Here is a 15,504-nt window from a genome sequence, read left to right as displayed (position 1 = left end):
CCTGCCTGCAGAGGGAAGGAGTCACTGGGGCAGCATGCTTCCTGAGACTGGGGGGGGGGGCTGGGGAATCAGGAGTCCCCTCAGTGTGGGATCCGGTAGCAGTCCCATTCTGGCATTGGCATAGTATTCACTTTTTATACAAGAGCCGCCTAGAATGATTAGATCAATAATTCCAGGGAACATTTCAACAATTTATGGTGCTGTGTGTTGATGCATTAATTATTAATAATAATATACAGTAGGTGGTCAGGTAGGTAAAACATTACAATACACGATAGATAGATAGATAGATATATAGATAGATAGATAGATAGATAGATAGATAGATAGATAGATAGATAGATAGATAGATAGATCTCTCTCTCTCTCTCTCTCTCTCTCTCTCTCTCTCTCTCTCTCTCTCTGCTCAGTGTTGTATGTGTTTTTTATATTTTCTCACTTTATTGTCTATTATTAGTTTGGCACTTGCTGCACACAGCACTCAAATGTTAGCACATCACCGCTAAAGCATGTTCTCAGCTTCCTTCCTAAACAATGAACAGCAAATCAGTCTGAGTGCCATTTAAAATGCACTGGACTTAATATCTGTCAATACAAGCGTCCCTTTGCCAGTGCTGTTAAGTAATAACCCCTTTTTTGCAGCACACAGCATAGAAAGAATAGCGTAGTACTCAGTCCTGCCCAAAATATTGCAGATACACTACATATACTGTAGATGCATCCTTATCAAGAGATGTAGGACATATCGGTACAGTGTTTTTACAAGGTAGTTTCCAAATTCCATCGGCAAGCTATTAAGTTATCAAGTTATTATTAAGGTTTGTTTTGTTTAACATTATTAAACATTTGTCCTTGATATACAGGGACTGAAGGAAACAATCGATATACATCCGGGAACGTTGAAAGAACACATATGTGGTAATGTGATGAACGTAGAAATATTGGCAAGTGACAAATTGCCCCAGCTCTATATAAAGTACATCGAGTTTTGTCCCCAGTACGTTTCACAAAAAGATAGATGTGCTGTTTTTAACCAGAGATTTAACACAAACCGTTCATATTCAACAACAGAAACCGTATTTACATTTTTTGCTAACATCTAAATGCTGTTGAGTATATTATAATCGAGCTATGAATATGAATGATAAAATCACACGTTAAGAGAGAGAGAGAGAGAGAGAGAGAGAGAGAGAGAGAGAGAGAGAGAGAGAGAGAGAGAGAGAGAGAGAGAGAGAGAGAGAGGGTGATTATAAAGTAAGTTTCATTACAACAACTAAAAATAACGAGGTTACGAAAATGTATTATTAGAGAAATAAAAACGGATAGATAGCGCCTTCCATATTTATGAATAATCTGTACATCTGGAATAATCAGTAACGCTTTAGCAGTTTGCCCAAACCCTGGATTACCATTCGTAGTCAGGTTTGTACCAGTGCGTCTAATAAATGCACGGCGCTTCCTCAGAGCGACATCTAGCGGCCAGATGGGATCAACATTGTTCCAACACCGAATCCCAGCGACCTGCTGCCAAGTGCTATCAGTCATTTTAGACTCAGCAATCATCATGTATTAACCTAATGTCATTTATTTAAAAATTACTAAAGGATTACGATAAGAAAAAGAGACCCTGACAAAAACCCTGTCCTGCAAATTACAGGCAGCACACAACCTTTATGTGTGTTTAGCTGTCGGCTTATACTACAAATATTACTACTACTACTACTAATAATAATAACAAATAGTATTATAATTTATAATAGTATTATAATTAATCACATAATAATACATTCACAAATAATGATTTTGTAGAGAGATCCTTAGCCAATATGCATATATGAATGCACCCTTTGAAACCGTGCTTCAAACCCATTCCCTACCCTCCCTCCAGTGCAGCTGCTTCCTTACCAACCTTATTTGGTGAAAATGATGCCTGCAGACCTATTTGCATATGCACAGTACAGCTTTTCATTTGAGTATCCGATACTAAACGTGCATGCGCCATAAAGGTAGTGCAAGGAAGGGGCTTTCAAAAAGATTCGCTGTCATCTGAGACCTACTGTAGCCTTATAACAGTGCAGCCTTTCTAACCAGGAGTCTGTACCGCACTGAGGAGGGCAAGGTCTGTGCCAGCAGTCAGACAACCCCCTTACAAATGTTTGTCCTTGTGCCTGCAGTCTGGGGTTAGCTAACAGTGGGGTCCTTTCTCTAATGTAGTTGTGTGTGTGTGTGTGCGTGTGTGTGCGTGTGGGTGCACTGTGAATTTGTATTTATAACCGGAGTGAAGTCACACAGTAGAAGCATTGTCTCGCTGTCTATCACAGTCATAACAGCATTTCGGCTTCTCCTTTCAGAGCCCGGCATCCTATGCTGCACTGTGGCAGAATGCTAATGTGCCCTGCCTGTTGTGTGTGAGAGCACACGGAGTGGTGTGACAGGCAGTGCAGCGGCTGTCCTTTTCAGAGCACACAGCGATTCATTTGTTGACTGCTTTTTTTGTTTTTGTTAATGGCGGGGATGAAGGGGGGGATTAAAGAGTTTTTTTCCCCGCCTTCCTAATTCCTGTGAGAACGAGGGGTGTCCTAGTTTGGGACCAGATTCAGAACCGCTAGTCCCTCACTAACCCAGGTGCAATGCCAGCTGAGCTGTGTGATCACATGGCCTTTCTGTGTCAGGCCAATCAAACAGCAAACCCCCATTAATACAAAGAGGTCTTGTTACACCCTGGACTGGGAAAGATGCCGGGTATATACTGGAGCAGCCCACCACCTGTCACCACGCCAATGGGGAGCACCCTTATACAAGTTTCCCATAGTAACAGCGTAGCAAAGTGTAATAAAGCATAGTGATAGCATTGTAAAGCATAGGTGAGCATTGTAAAGAATAACAAGGTATGGTAAAGCATATTAATAAAGGTTAAACTCTATTAAATGCATAGTATAGCTAAGGGGAAAGCATGAGGAATCAGCAGCAATGCTGAGGTAAACTGTTATAAGGGCAGGCACACTCGTCTCAAACAAGCCCCTGCTGATCCACACACCTCAAGGAAGACATCAGAAAACAAAACAAATCTTTCTCCAGTAGAACAACCTTCATCCCTGCCTTTGTGATATTACACAAACAGCCTGTTTGCAGTGAGATCTGCAGTGGCATAGGGCATACCTGTCATCACGATGATTGAAAGATCATCTCTTCAATAAATGACAAGATGGTGCTGCTTGTCCTTGGTACATCTTGCACATGCACCGTATTGTACACTGTTATTATTACTGAGCTATGATTATTATTGAACCGCTAGACAGTCACTATCTCCTTTTTGACTGAAGTTTAATTTCTTTTTAGAATGCCAGACCTGGCATTATAAAACATTACAATTCTACACTCAACTTAATCTTTTTGTTCATATGCATCTTTTATTTGACATCCATTTATTTATACGAAGAATGAACAGGCAATTACGGTCCCAAAAGCCTTAAGTGCACAGTTCGGCTTATTCAATGTGCGTGCCTCAGGATTTCCAAAATAAGACACGGCGTGGTGGATATGTGCTGTACACAAAGCAATGTGTCAATGTGTGCCTCCCTCGCTCTCGATGGTTTGCAGAATTATAAAAGCACTATATAGCTGGTGTTATACACTAAGTGGATGAAATACTTAAATAAATACAAAACATGCACCTGGGACATGTCTTTATTGAATTAAATAGGCATATTAAAGCATGCACTCGGAACATGCCTACTTTCTGCATGGCACAGAGCCATTGCAAGTGGCTATTCAGGCAGAGCTAAAAGATTCATAATTGTATAACATTTTTTAAATCATCTTTACAAGTGGAAAGTACTCAAGCACAGCATGGAAAGGTTTGGATCTCAAATCTAGTGAGAATTTAACAACCTGCCCTGGATTTTTTTCTTTTTTTTTTTTTTTAAACCAGCTTGACTTAACCAGAATAAAAACGCAGCCTGAAGGTCTTACAATGGGCTAACAGTGCTTGAGAAATCCCTCATTCAAACCATGCCTGGTTCTTTTCTGCCTCTGATAGCTAATCTCTGAGCCAAGGACTGGTGATTCAAATCCGAGCGCAGGCATCATTATGAGACCCTGAGGTTGAACCATATTTAGAGGCAGATTTGTCTCATAGACCTCTCTAGGTGCTGCATTCCTGGCCATGCCCTCAGATCTATGGAAGCAGGTTTTGTCACCGTCCCATCTGTTTTACTGAAAACAATGGAGAAAGGAAGGGTTTCCCTACTGGAATTGGAATTCCTGGTTTTGGGAAATTGTGGTGTGCAATTACTGACTGGAACTGACTGCTAAGCATTCATTAACTATGCTGGCACTGGCTTGAATATATTTTAACTAAATTGCCATGCCAGGATTTAAGGATTTAACTATGCAAATCCAAGGATCCCCACATTGGACTCAGGATCAGCACGATTGCTTTGGTTTGTTGGCATCATAACTATATCCTTTGGAAGGTGACCCACTAATTATTGGAAACATATATTTTAAATCACAATCTGTTTTAATGTACAGTGTTGTGCTTTCTTGGATAGCAATGAGTTTGATAATCACGAAACATAAAAAAAACAAAAAAAACATTCCTGAGTTAAAGGTTTGCGAATAGGGGCCAACTGTCTTCATATAACAGAGATGGAAATTAGACACCTATTGCATAGCCGTTTCACCCATTCCAGCTTTTAATTCAAGCTTGATTAGTTACAGTGTATAGGTAACAAGCTCAGGTGTGTCTTAATAAACATATAGTGAAACCAGGATTAGATCAAACTGCTTTGCAAAGGGAGCCTCATTGACATGCCTGTGTAAGCAGGGTGAGGGACATGCATCCCCTGTCTGTGAACACCCAACCTTTATCGTTGAAATGATTTCTTCACACAGCCCCCTCACAATCTGTTTTACCAGGTATAGGAGGTGCCCTTGTTTCTTGTTTTAAGAACATGCTGTTGTTCATTCCTGCTTACAGGTTTACTGCCATGTCAGAGCGAAGAGGCCCGAGCAGAGCCTGCAGCTCGACTGGATATCTACCCAGCTGAGTGAGAGGGGGTTGCGGGAGCTGCCCAACCTGGGAGTTGTGACTGAAGTAATGCAATGCAACGGTATCCCTGGTGGGATTTCATGTGTGGCCGGTATGTTTTACTATTGTTTACATTTCCTAAGATAGTCATAGATATTTTCTCAATTTTTTTTTTCTGGCACTTTCTGGCACAGTACTGATCAAAAATAAATAAATGATGATTTAAAAGGATTAGAAATACGGCAAAGGTTCACATAAAGCTTTCGTGAGGAATATAACATTCATCATGTAGCTTTAAGCCTTATAAAAGTTTCCCCTAGTAAAAGCATAGCAAAGTGTAATAAACACTGAAAGAATGGTAAAGCGCAGGTAAGCATTGTAAAGACAAGTGAGGCATGGTAAAGCATATTAAAAAATGGTAAACCACAGTAAACGATGGTAAATTCATAGTATTGCCATAGGAAACGCATGGCTGAAACTGTAACATTACAGTGCGAAAACATGGTGGTAAACTTTTCTAAGGAAACTGTTAATGCATTAACTGTTTTATTGTGAGTGTTTTTGTGCCATGATCACCGAATGAACCTGGACACCTGTGTTCCTTCACCTGCTGTAGCAACGACCTTGCCAAAGACTGTTTTTCTTAATGACAAGAAATTCGAGTAAACTGCTGGGTTTGTTTATCTGGCTTTCATTCAAACCACACTTCTTAAGTTACAAAAAAGCAATTTATCTGGAAGAGGAGCTCGCTTTAAATTGATCACATTGAATATGTAAACCCTCGGTTGAGCCGACGACAGCTTTCATCCAGTTATTCTGAGATTGCTTCATTCTTTTGTTTGTAGTTTGAAACTTTCGAACAGTCCTGTGTCCGATTCTTAGTCACGTGTAGTTATTAATATAGAACAACCACTGAACAGAGGTCATATTAAAAAGATTATGCAGTACCGAATCTAGACACAGATGCATATGTTATGCATTTCTGATTTATGTATTTAGCCCGTAATTTGTGATTACCGGTGAATAGCTTTGTGTTTATTATGTATATATTTGTTTGTCGCTCAAAGTGTCGTATTGTAGTTCTCGATAACTGCTTGTATGACTAAACATTTTATCGGGCTTTCTTTAACTATCTTTGATATGCTGTTCTATTCACTACACGAGTTTGATTTCTTACGCTTCACATGTGGGCTACACCGGTTCAAAAAAATAACGAGGTGTCTTTTTGAAGAACCTGTGCAGAAGAAATGTAACAAGAAAAGACAGTCTGTATTTCCTGCCCAAATTGAATATATAATACATGACGACTAAACAGCTAAACAGCAAACCCTATACACAAAACACCGTCTCTCCGGTATCAATGAGCTGTCTTGTAATTAACAGCGTATAGGCTTTTATAAAGAATGGAAGCAAATGTAGGATACAATATAATAGAAAGAAAACATAATAGAATATAGGGGCCTATTACAAGGAAAGGTGGACGTGAGCAATTTGGATATTGTACATTTTAACTGATTTCACAAAACTAGGCTGCTGAAGATGTTTTTCATCAAATCTCACCTGATAATGGATAGTTAATTATCCATTAAATGGACGTTGGACGGTTAAAATGGATTTGTATTTATTTGTATTATTTAAGCATCGGTACATAGCAACACAATTAACAACGTTTGTTTGATTTCAAAACAATGTAGGATATTATTTTAAAGCACTTAATAATTTGTGAAACTCCATTATCGTCCTTTAATTAATGAGAGGTTCTGGTCTTACCTTTTTGTCTGAACATGAGTAGAATTTTCACATTTTTTCAGGCGACAGTTACTGTAGCCAATTAACATCCTCAAACTGAGGAGGTTGTTTTTATAAGTGCGCTGGGTTTTGTAGCACTATTTAGCTGTCTTACTCATTGGGGGGAAAAAATAAAAAACAAACTTTTTTATCGCCGAAAAGATTTTAATCAGGAATGGGCAACATCGGGTAATCTACCTCGTCTAATAAAATACCAATGGACTCAGTACTGTTGTGTAAAACTTCTTTTGTCACGATTAAGAACTATGGTACAGGCTACAATCAACAACTATTGTTTTAATACCTTTAACTTCAAAACGATTCTAGCCCATTTTCTATTTTCACTTGTTTTTCCATGCAGACCAAATGTTCATAAGGTTTAAATTGAGGTTTGGCTTCACAGAAATAATTAATAATGAAACTTGTTCAAGTAGGCGTATGCATTGTTTGCTTAGAACAAAATGACCAAATGCTGGCCAAATTTGGTCACTGAGAAAACATTTTAGTGGGTAAAATGTATTATTATTATTATTATTATTATTATTATTATTATTATTATTATTATTGTAGTAACAGTTGTGATTATAGCCCGTTGATGTTTTTAATACTTAGGTGTATTATTTGAGGTAATACATTAAAAGAACATTATATAGGCATACAGTAGATATATAATAATAATAATAATAATAATAATAATAATAATAATAATAATTTGCAGCATGTTTGTAAAATGATCTTGTGGTATATTTGGTAAATATTATGAATGTATTTCTTTCATTCTTTCATTCTTGCAGTAGGCCTATTCTCCTGTTTGAGATTTTAAACACAGTACTGGCAGAATTTGAGATTGAATGCAGCCAAATCTCCCTGCTCTAAACATCATTGAATAACATATTTCAGATTTCATGTAACTTGACACGAGGTACCCATCGTTATAACCACGAAGAAAACAATTTAGCACCACCATGTGGCAAAATGAATGGATACAAGAGAGGGATACATTATTATTATTATTATTATTATTATTATTATTATTATTATTATTATTATTATTATTATTACAGGTCATTATATAAGTCCTATGTATTTCAATACACATTTTCATATTCTTGAATCTATCACACACAGTGACAGGCCTACAGTATATTGTAGCTGTTGATTTACTCATGAAAACATGATAAAAACCCTGTTGATAAAATAATACAGTGCTCCTGTATGCTATACCATTTTAACTAACATCATCTTTATTCTCCAGTACTACCCTTTCAAGTGTTAATGCTCTGTATTACATCTGTGGGTACAGTAGTCTCACACTGAGTTAACTGCACATGCCCAGACACTGATCGGTTGCTATGGTGAGCGCAGCCTAGTAAAAAGAGTGGCGAGAGCACAGAGGGGGCAAGAAGCCTGAAAGGGGCTCCTGAGTGATGTGAAAAGGTCATTATCATGTTGTTGTGACAGTTATATTTTTCTCTTTGTCGCCGCGGATTCGAAGGACACTTGTTTTTCTAATGTTGCTTGGCACGCTGTACCGCTGCTAATGACCAGGCCCTCGCTTTCATTGACTGCCTCAGCTCCTGCTCCCTCGCCCAGGGAGGCTACAATCCCAGGATTCAGCTGCAGGCCTGAAAAAGGCTGTATTGTTCATGCAGGGACTCTCTCACAGACCCGGATACTCGTTTCTCAGGACCTCTGGAAGCACACACCAGCAGCGCCTTTCACACTTTTATTTTGTGTTGTTTTTTTGTTTATGTGTTTTTTCGGTTGGTGGTGTTTTTGTTTTCATTGATTGGTAATCCAGCTCAGGTCACAACAGTGCTGCCATGGCTTCTATTCTTTTGTTTATTCATTTTTCCTGTTGTTTAAGATCATGATGGTGAATGAGAAAACATTAGGGGTCCTATTAATAAAGCGTTAGCATGCCGCTAGGTACGATGCTGTCTCATTCATTTAGCGGCCAGATAATGCTTTATCAATATGGCCCCACCATGCTACGGTGGGTAAGTTACCCTCACTACAGAACATGTACTAGAAGATTTTGGAGAGGGTTACTACAGACTGCACAGTGATGGGGCAGCGGCCCTAGACTTGAAGCACATTGCAGCCTTGACTATGAGCTTAGTGTTTCTTCTTCTTTTCACAGGCTTGCTGGTGGAGATTCTGCAAAGAGAATTAAAGCATTGAGGTGCTTAGTGATCCTACAACAGATTATGCATTGTGAAGCTTTTCTTCAAGAGGAAAAGGATTCTCTCCACTGCTCCATGCACCAAAAGTTATAGGTCATGAAAAGGTACAGAGACAGGGCCTATGTAACACGGACAGCAGCCTTCTATTGGAGCAAAAAGGGTGAACTGGACAGCAGCCTCTAAACAGAGGCATTGCAAGATCCTCAGTCCTTAGAAAGAGACTGGAGTGGATAGCAGCCGTATGCCACAGACACATGTTGGGCCAGAGAACCTTAAGAGTGAGGGATTGGAGAGCAGAACTGAAGAGAGTGTGAGCCTGAGAGTGAGTGCTGGAGTGGACAGCAGTCCTGCCTCAGAGCTGGCTTTACTAGACCTAGTGTTTAATAAAAGCAAGCATTGTGTGGTACTGACTTTGGGGGATCAGCAATCAGAAATGAAAAGTGAATGCTGTACACATCAGCTAATTGGTGCAGCAACGTGTAATGAGAGAGCCTGGCCCAATCCCCCAAAGACACAGCCTTGAGGCCCCGCAGCCAAAGCCTTTCTGCTCATGTGCTCATTAACAGCTGTGAAGTGCAGCCCCTCATTGGCCTGCTGTTGCTTTACATAGGGATCCTTAACTGTCTGCTTGACTTAAGTACAACCTGTTTGTGCAGGAGCAAAGCTGACCTGAATAATCACAGCTAAAGAGGCCAAGTCAAAATGAATTAACCCTTTGAGTCGTCAAGGGCTCATCCCTAAAGCAGGAGGGGGTTTAACTTGTATCAAAAATGTAACAAAATAAAATGTGTAGGAGATCATAAGAAATAACAAAGTAAATCAACCAATAGTTCAACACTTTACGAAAAATGAACACGAATTCCCTACAATTTGTAGTTTTAGATTAAATCAAATTAGATGATATACAATACAGAGGAATAAAGGAAAACACATTGATAAATAGACTCAATGCCAGGATGCCTGAAGGTTTAAATAGAAAGGAATAGCACATTGTTACATCATTAACTATGTAATAAATGACATCTCAAACACATTCATAGATTTAAATAGAAATAAGTGAGTGTAGTTACCATGGCATCAAAGGTCTATAAGTATCTCCAGTGTTTGTTTTCCAACACACTTTCCCTTCACAGAGGCAGAATAAACACACCGAAACGTTGGGAAGCTCTTTTGAGCAAAAAATAATATAAACATCCTGAACTCTCTTTTTCATTTTGTACAACTTTATGAACACATCTGTTAAACCATTATATACTCACAAGGGTGCAATTTCAAACAAAACATAGAAAACGGACGAGGTGAACAAGACTCCTTTTACTGCTGCTCAAGCTTGAAGTATACCTTCAGATTGAATGGTACATCAGTATACTTGCATCACTATGCAGTCCCAGCCACATGCATTATACACAATATTTAAGTATATCCTTTTATGTGTCTGATTGTTTAAAAACACAGGCAATGGTCTGGCAAACTAAAAATGTCCAAAAATGTCCATCCATTTAATCATGGATTTATAATTTGAATATGCGTGCATGCTAAAACGCATTACGAGAGTTAAGTGGCATTACCCCCTTGACAATGAGATGCACACCTCAATCTCATCCTGGATTAACAATAAAAAACATCAAATAGCAATACTAATATAAATAGTAATTACAACTAAAACAGTGCTACAGAGTGGTAATAACTTTGAAAGGCTTAGTGAGCCTGATTGCAATGGAGTGTGGATCTCCAGAATTGCCTTTATTGATGAAGGAATTTCTGGAAGCTTCCGAAGGCGCCTTCTGAAATGTTTGTCTGGTTGACTTGACAGGTAGGGTTGAAAGGTCACAGAAGAGTGAATTTGGCTGAAAGCCAGCTACAGGGAAAATCTAGAACATGAACAGGGGGTCGAGTTCAAATTGAGGGACAAGACTCATCTAGCGTGCAGTGACTAATTAATGCAGTGTTAATGATAGAGAGAGGGAGCTGGCAGAGCAGCACAGGGGAGGGGAGCTGTGATGGGCAATCACAAAGCTCCAATTGAAGCTTAGCTACTATAGAAAATACAGTAATTACAGCGCCTTTCATCTCTAACTGACTCCAGGCCTCTCATTTTATTTTAGTAGTTTGTTATTCTGTGCTGGCTTTGAGGTTCTCAGTCCACACAATGGCATTTTATTACATTTGTATTCTTATTTATTTTGAGATTAAAGCTTTATGTTAGCCTGGTCAGCCTTGACAGTTGGAACTCAATATGAAGGTTCGTCAGAATTCACATCTTCACACACACACACACACACACACACACACCCACACACACACACGCGCCTGCACGCACGCACGCACACACGCACACACACACACACGCCCGCATGCACGCACGCACACACGCACACACACACACACACACTGGAACATGCTAATAATTCAGCTCTGTGTTTATACAGGTGTGCCCTTATCAGCATATATAGATAGCAATGTTTTTTTTGTTTTCTGAAATGGGACAAACACATCTGTATTGTATTCAGTGTCCAGTATGGGGGTACATAAATACACATTCAAACTCCTTAATGGCATCAATAGCAGCGGCTCCTGATACAGCTGCCCTCACATTTGTATTTAGTGGATTCAGCCATGTTAATAAATGACCCTGGAGGAAACTGGATTTCTGTAGTTAGAGGGCGGCGGTATTAAGATCCGCCACTGTTTATAGAATTAAAATTGGCCTCCTTGTGTGTTTTGTGTTCAGCAGGTCTGCAGCAGCCCAGGGACCAGAGCGTCTCACTGGACTCCAGTCACAGAGGAGGAGGGACGGGGTCCAGCTTCAAAAACATCAGCGTTCATTTCAAACCTCAGGACTGTTGAGTGTGGATGAGTGAAACAGCAGAGACACTGTGCTGTGATGTACAGCAATGGAAATCGAATATGAGAACGGTTTAGAATGTGTCAGCCTAGTAGTGATGTCACGCTGTGCATAACCCATACTGCACGACGCTTCATAGAACTTCCTGACTTGTGATTTATAATCAGGTAACACGTCTTATCATAATAGACCTAATCTCTTTGGGCAAACTGTCCAAGATGCTTACAACAACACCCTAAACACGCCACTTTTTAAACTTAGCCTGCTTAAAACAGTTTGTCCAGACAGCTGTTTAAATATTATGTTATGATAGGTTTCCCCAATTAAATTCAACAGCACTGCAATACACACCCTGGCACCAATTTCCAGAGTGTATTATTTGTTACATTTAGATTGATATGAAAGGGGAATCAGATCACTTCTGTTGAGCTGCTGTAAGTCCAGGATGAGTAAATGCAAACAGAAAGCTGCTGCTAGTTCCCATTGTGTTCTCACTGTATTGCATGAGCTGGGCCTTCATTCAGGTCCCAGCAGTACCGCTGTGGCACCATCTTCTGCTCCTCTCGTCATTTCATTTGATTTATTCATATCCGATCATTCAGGGTTTCATTGGTTTTTGTTTCACATGTAGGCTGCGTGCTTGAGAGTTTCTGGCGGGTGCTTATTTCATCCTCGCTGAATGAAAGTTTTGTTCTAATGATCATAACTGATTCTACAAATACCACAAGAATAAATGCAGGCCACCAAGCTCTCTGCAAACGACACAGCCTGAAACCCCCTGATCCACTGGAATGACTTACTGCTTTGATTCTCACTTTTGATAGCTATGTTATTCTGTGTTGGTGGAGAGGCAGAGACATTCACAATGGTACACTGATTTGATAAAAAGGAATCATTCGGAATGGATCCTGCACTGATAAGTGAACACGCAAGACAGAGATACAAAAGAGATCACCACAAATACAGACTGCCAATACAGAGGTGCACATTAATAATAATAATGACTGGATCGGTATTACATTGCATTGGCTTTTTAGGTAAACGTAATATTATTAAAGGAATCAAAACATCAATATGTTTTATTTGTATTTCATTTTATTAATTGTGTATTTGTTTGTGTTGTTATATGTTGTAATGTGTACTTTTTTCTGGGGGGGGGGGGGTTATTAAAAGAATTGATGATTATCAAAAGTATTGACATTTGCATTTGTATGTATCCTTTTGAGTTCCAGAATGACTGGGCAGGATATTTGTCCTTCATGTTTCTGCAACACTGGCTCCTACAGGACTTCATAAGGGAGGAATCAATAAAGAAGTATATCACTCACGCTATTCCCTCATGCATGACACATAATGCAATGAAGGGTCTGTTCCATTGATCGAAACAGCAATGGATCTTCATTTCACCACCGTTCAGATCAATCAGATCAGTACTACTCCCAATATGTTGTTACAGAAAGCAAGACCCCACAGAAGTGCACTTGCTCAGAGATCTTGGTTGTTATTGATTGATTTCAGTGATCCAACACTGTTTACAGTGATCCGTTTGAGCTCAATTAATTCCAGCCCAATGTGTTTAGGGATGTCTAGAAGACTTCAATTTACCGTTAGTAAATCAGGCTCAGTGGAGCAATCCAGCAATGTTTACCGCTGAAGTCCTGGCTTCATAATCTGACTGACATCATAAAGGTAATAAGAGTGAGGTGTCTGAAACCCACAAAGCCACCACACAGCAATTTAACACAATTCAATATAACTGTCACTTGAGACAGACCCAGGGTAAAATCGTAGGTGGCTGTTATCCAAAAACACAGTAGCGGCTGGGCTAAAGCTTTTTTGAAAAATACATTCATTCCATTGAAAATATTTATTTACAATGGGTTGATGGAAAGTAACAGAGGTTTTATTGTAGCACCCCCCCCCCCCAACCCCCCCTCCAGGTTCCCATCCATTTATAAATGAGGGGTGCAGTCTTCTTTTCAGCTGTTCGTTTGCAGTTTGCAGTTTGCAATTAGCGGGTTGTCGTCTCTGTTAATTAAAAGCAGGAAATTATGCTCACGATAACTGCCCCCCGTCTCCCGCCCCCTGTTCCCCTGCTAAATATTTGCCTTTTAAATCAAATCAAGTGGATGCATCAGTGATAGGAGTAGTGGGGTGGCCTTTGTACTACCCATTGTGAGAGGAAACTAAACACAAGCACAAGGCCAGGAGTTCCTAATTAATGGTCTGAGTTGTTATCTGGACAAAGCTCTGTTATTCTTTAATGGGCGGAGCAGGAGGGACAGAAGAACTTGATCCAATATTCTGATTGTTGTTTCTCAAGAGATGAGCAAACTAGGGCGATTGCCGTCTTCCACAAACAATAAGACGTCTGGGCGCTCTTGTCCATTATTAGGAGCGAAGTCAACGTTTTCACCAGCCGCCCTTCCTTCCAATGTAATATGAGGGACAGAGGGCAAAGCAGCTATACCCCAGAGATAAAGAGAATCGGAAGACCGGAGCAGCCGAATTCAGTGTCACCCTCTCTCAATGTGACACGGGAGAGAGAATTCAGCAGAAAACAACGATACCAGGAAGGTCCCACTGATGAATGGGATTGTGTAGCCAAAATATTTGTGTCACCCCAAAGCTAAGTGCAGCATATACACAAGATAAAGCAAATACCAACTGGTAAAGCTGGAGATGTCAGTGTAAAGTATACTCATGTTTCCTGCGAGCATGATGTGATCAGGGTTATTTTCTCACCAGTTCTCAGATGCTGAGCAGGGTTAGGCCTGTCAGTTCTGTAATGTATTGTGTCAGGTGGTACTGGAGCATCTTGTGAATAGGATGGTGCATTTCCAAATACATCCCACCTGTTACAATTAAATTAGAAGATATATTATTGGTCTGAATTCATATATCTTGCACAAGTGACTTCCTCTTGATGAAGAAGGCTCATAATATTTATATTTATATTCAATTCCATTTCCATTTATTTAGACGTCTTTCTCATACATCTCGAAATAGCTCTTAATAGTGTTCGGAGCTCTGTTGCTATGTGGGTGTCAATAACACACACTCTGTTACAGTTTGTTCAATGAAGACATAACAAGGGCTTTGACTAGACACCCTGCCCAGCCTCCCAGGTTGCCCAGGACTTGGACCCCTGGATCAGCTCGCAGTGACCCCCGGCGAAGCCCCAGCGCTGGGCTGCAGTGCCCCTCGGAGGCCAGTTGAGAAAGAGACCGGACATCACTTTTTGTCAGCCCTTGATGTGATTTGACAGCTCAGTAATAACACACCAAATCCTCTATTTTGGTCGGTTTCCCTGCCATCCTCATTCATAATGGTTCAGTAGAGATTTATTTATTTCAACACAAACAATGGTCTCTTTCTCCCTCTCCCCTCTCTCTCACATACACACAGCCGCGCGCATTGACTGTAATGGATGACATCACTCCCCAGACAGAAAGAGGGGTTCCGTTTGGTTTTCAGAGGGGATCGTGGGAACCTGGAGGCTCTCACAATGTTTGCTCTGTTGTTTTCTCTCCCTGTTTCCTGCTGCAGTGTGTGGCGGCTGCTCTCTCTCTGCCTGGCTCAGCATCTTCATCCCCTCCATGCACAGCAGCCCTCCTTCAGAACACAGCGGCTTCTGAATTCCTGACTTCAAG

At 40.2% G+C, this 15,504-nt stretch overlaps 1 long non-coding RNA gene across 2 annotated transcripts in view; it reads left to right on the top strand.

Moving 5' to 3' along the window:
* The window catches only part of LOC117427834 (uncharacterized), a 43,511-nt gene extending 31,399 nt beyond the window's left edge, over positions 1-12,112 (top strand). For both annotated transcript variants that reach the window (XR_004548242.3, XR_009308063.1), the window contains 3 exons: positions 4,982-5,144; positions 8,964-9,110; positions 11,738-12,112. This is a non-coding gene — a long non-coding RNA (uncharacterized LOC117427834). The remainder of the gene's footprint in view (positions 1-4,981; positions 5,145-8,963; positions 9,111-11,737) is intronic.
* The last annotated feature ends 3,392 nt before the right edge of the window (positions 12,113-15,504 follow it).

This window comes from Acipenser ruthenus, chromosome 21 (assembly GCF_902713425.1).
Source record: "Acipenser ruthenus chromosome 21, fAciRut3.2 maternal haplotype, whole genome shotgun sequence".
Taxonomy (NCBI): Eukaryota; Metazoa; Chordata; class Actinopteri; order Acipenseriformes; family Acipenseridae; genus Acipenser; species Acipenser ruthenus.
The sequence above is the reverse complement of the archived record's forward strand: the minus strand, read 5'-3'. Positions and strand labels throughout refer to the sequence as shown.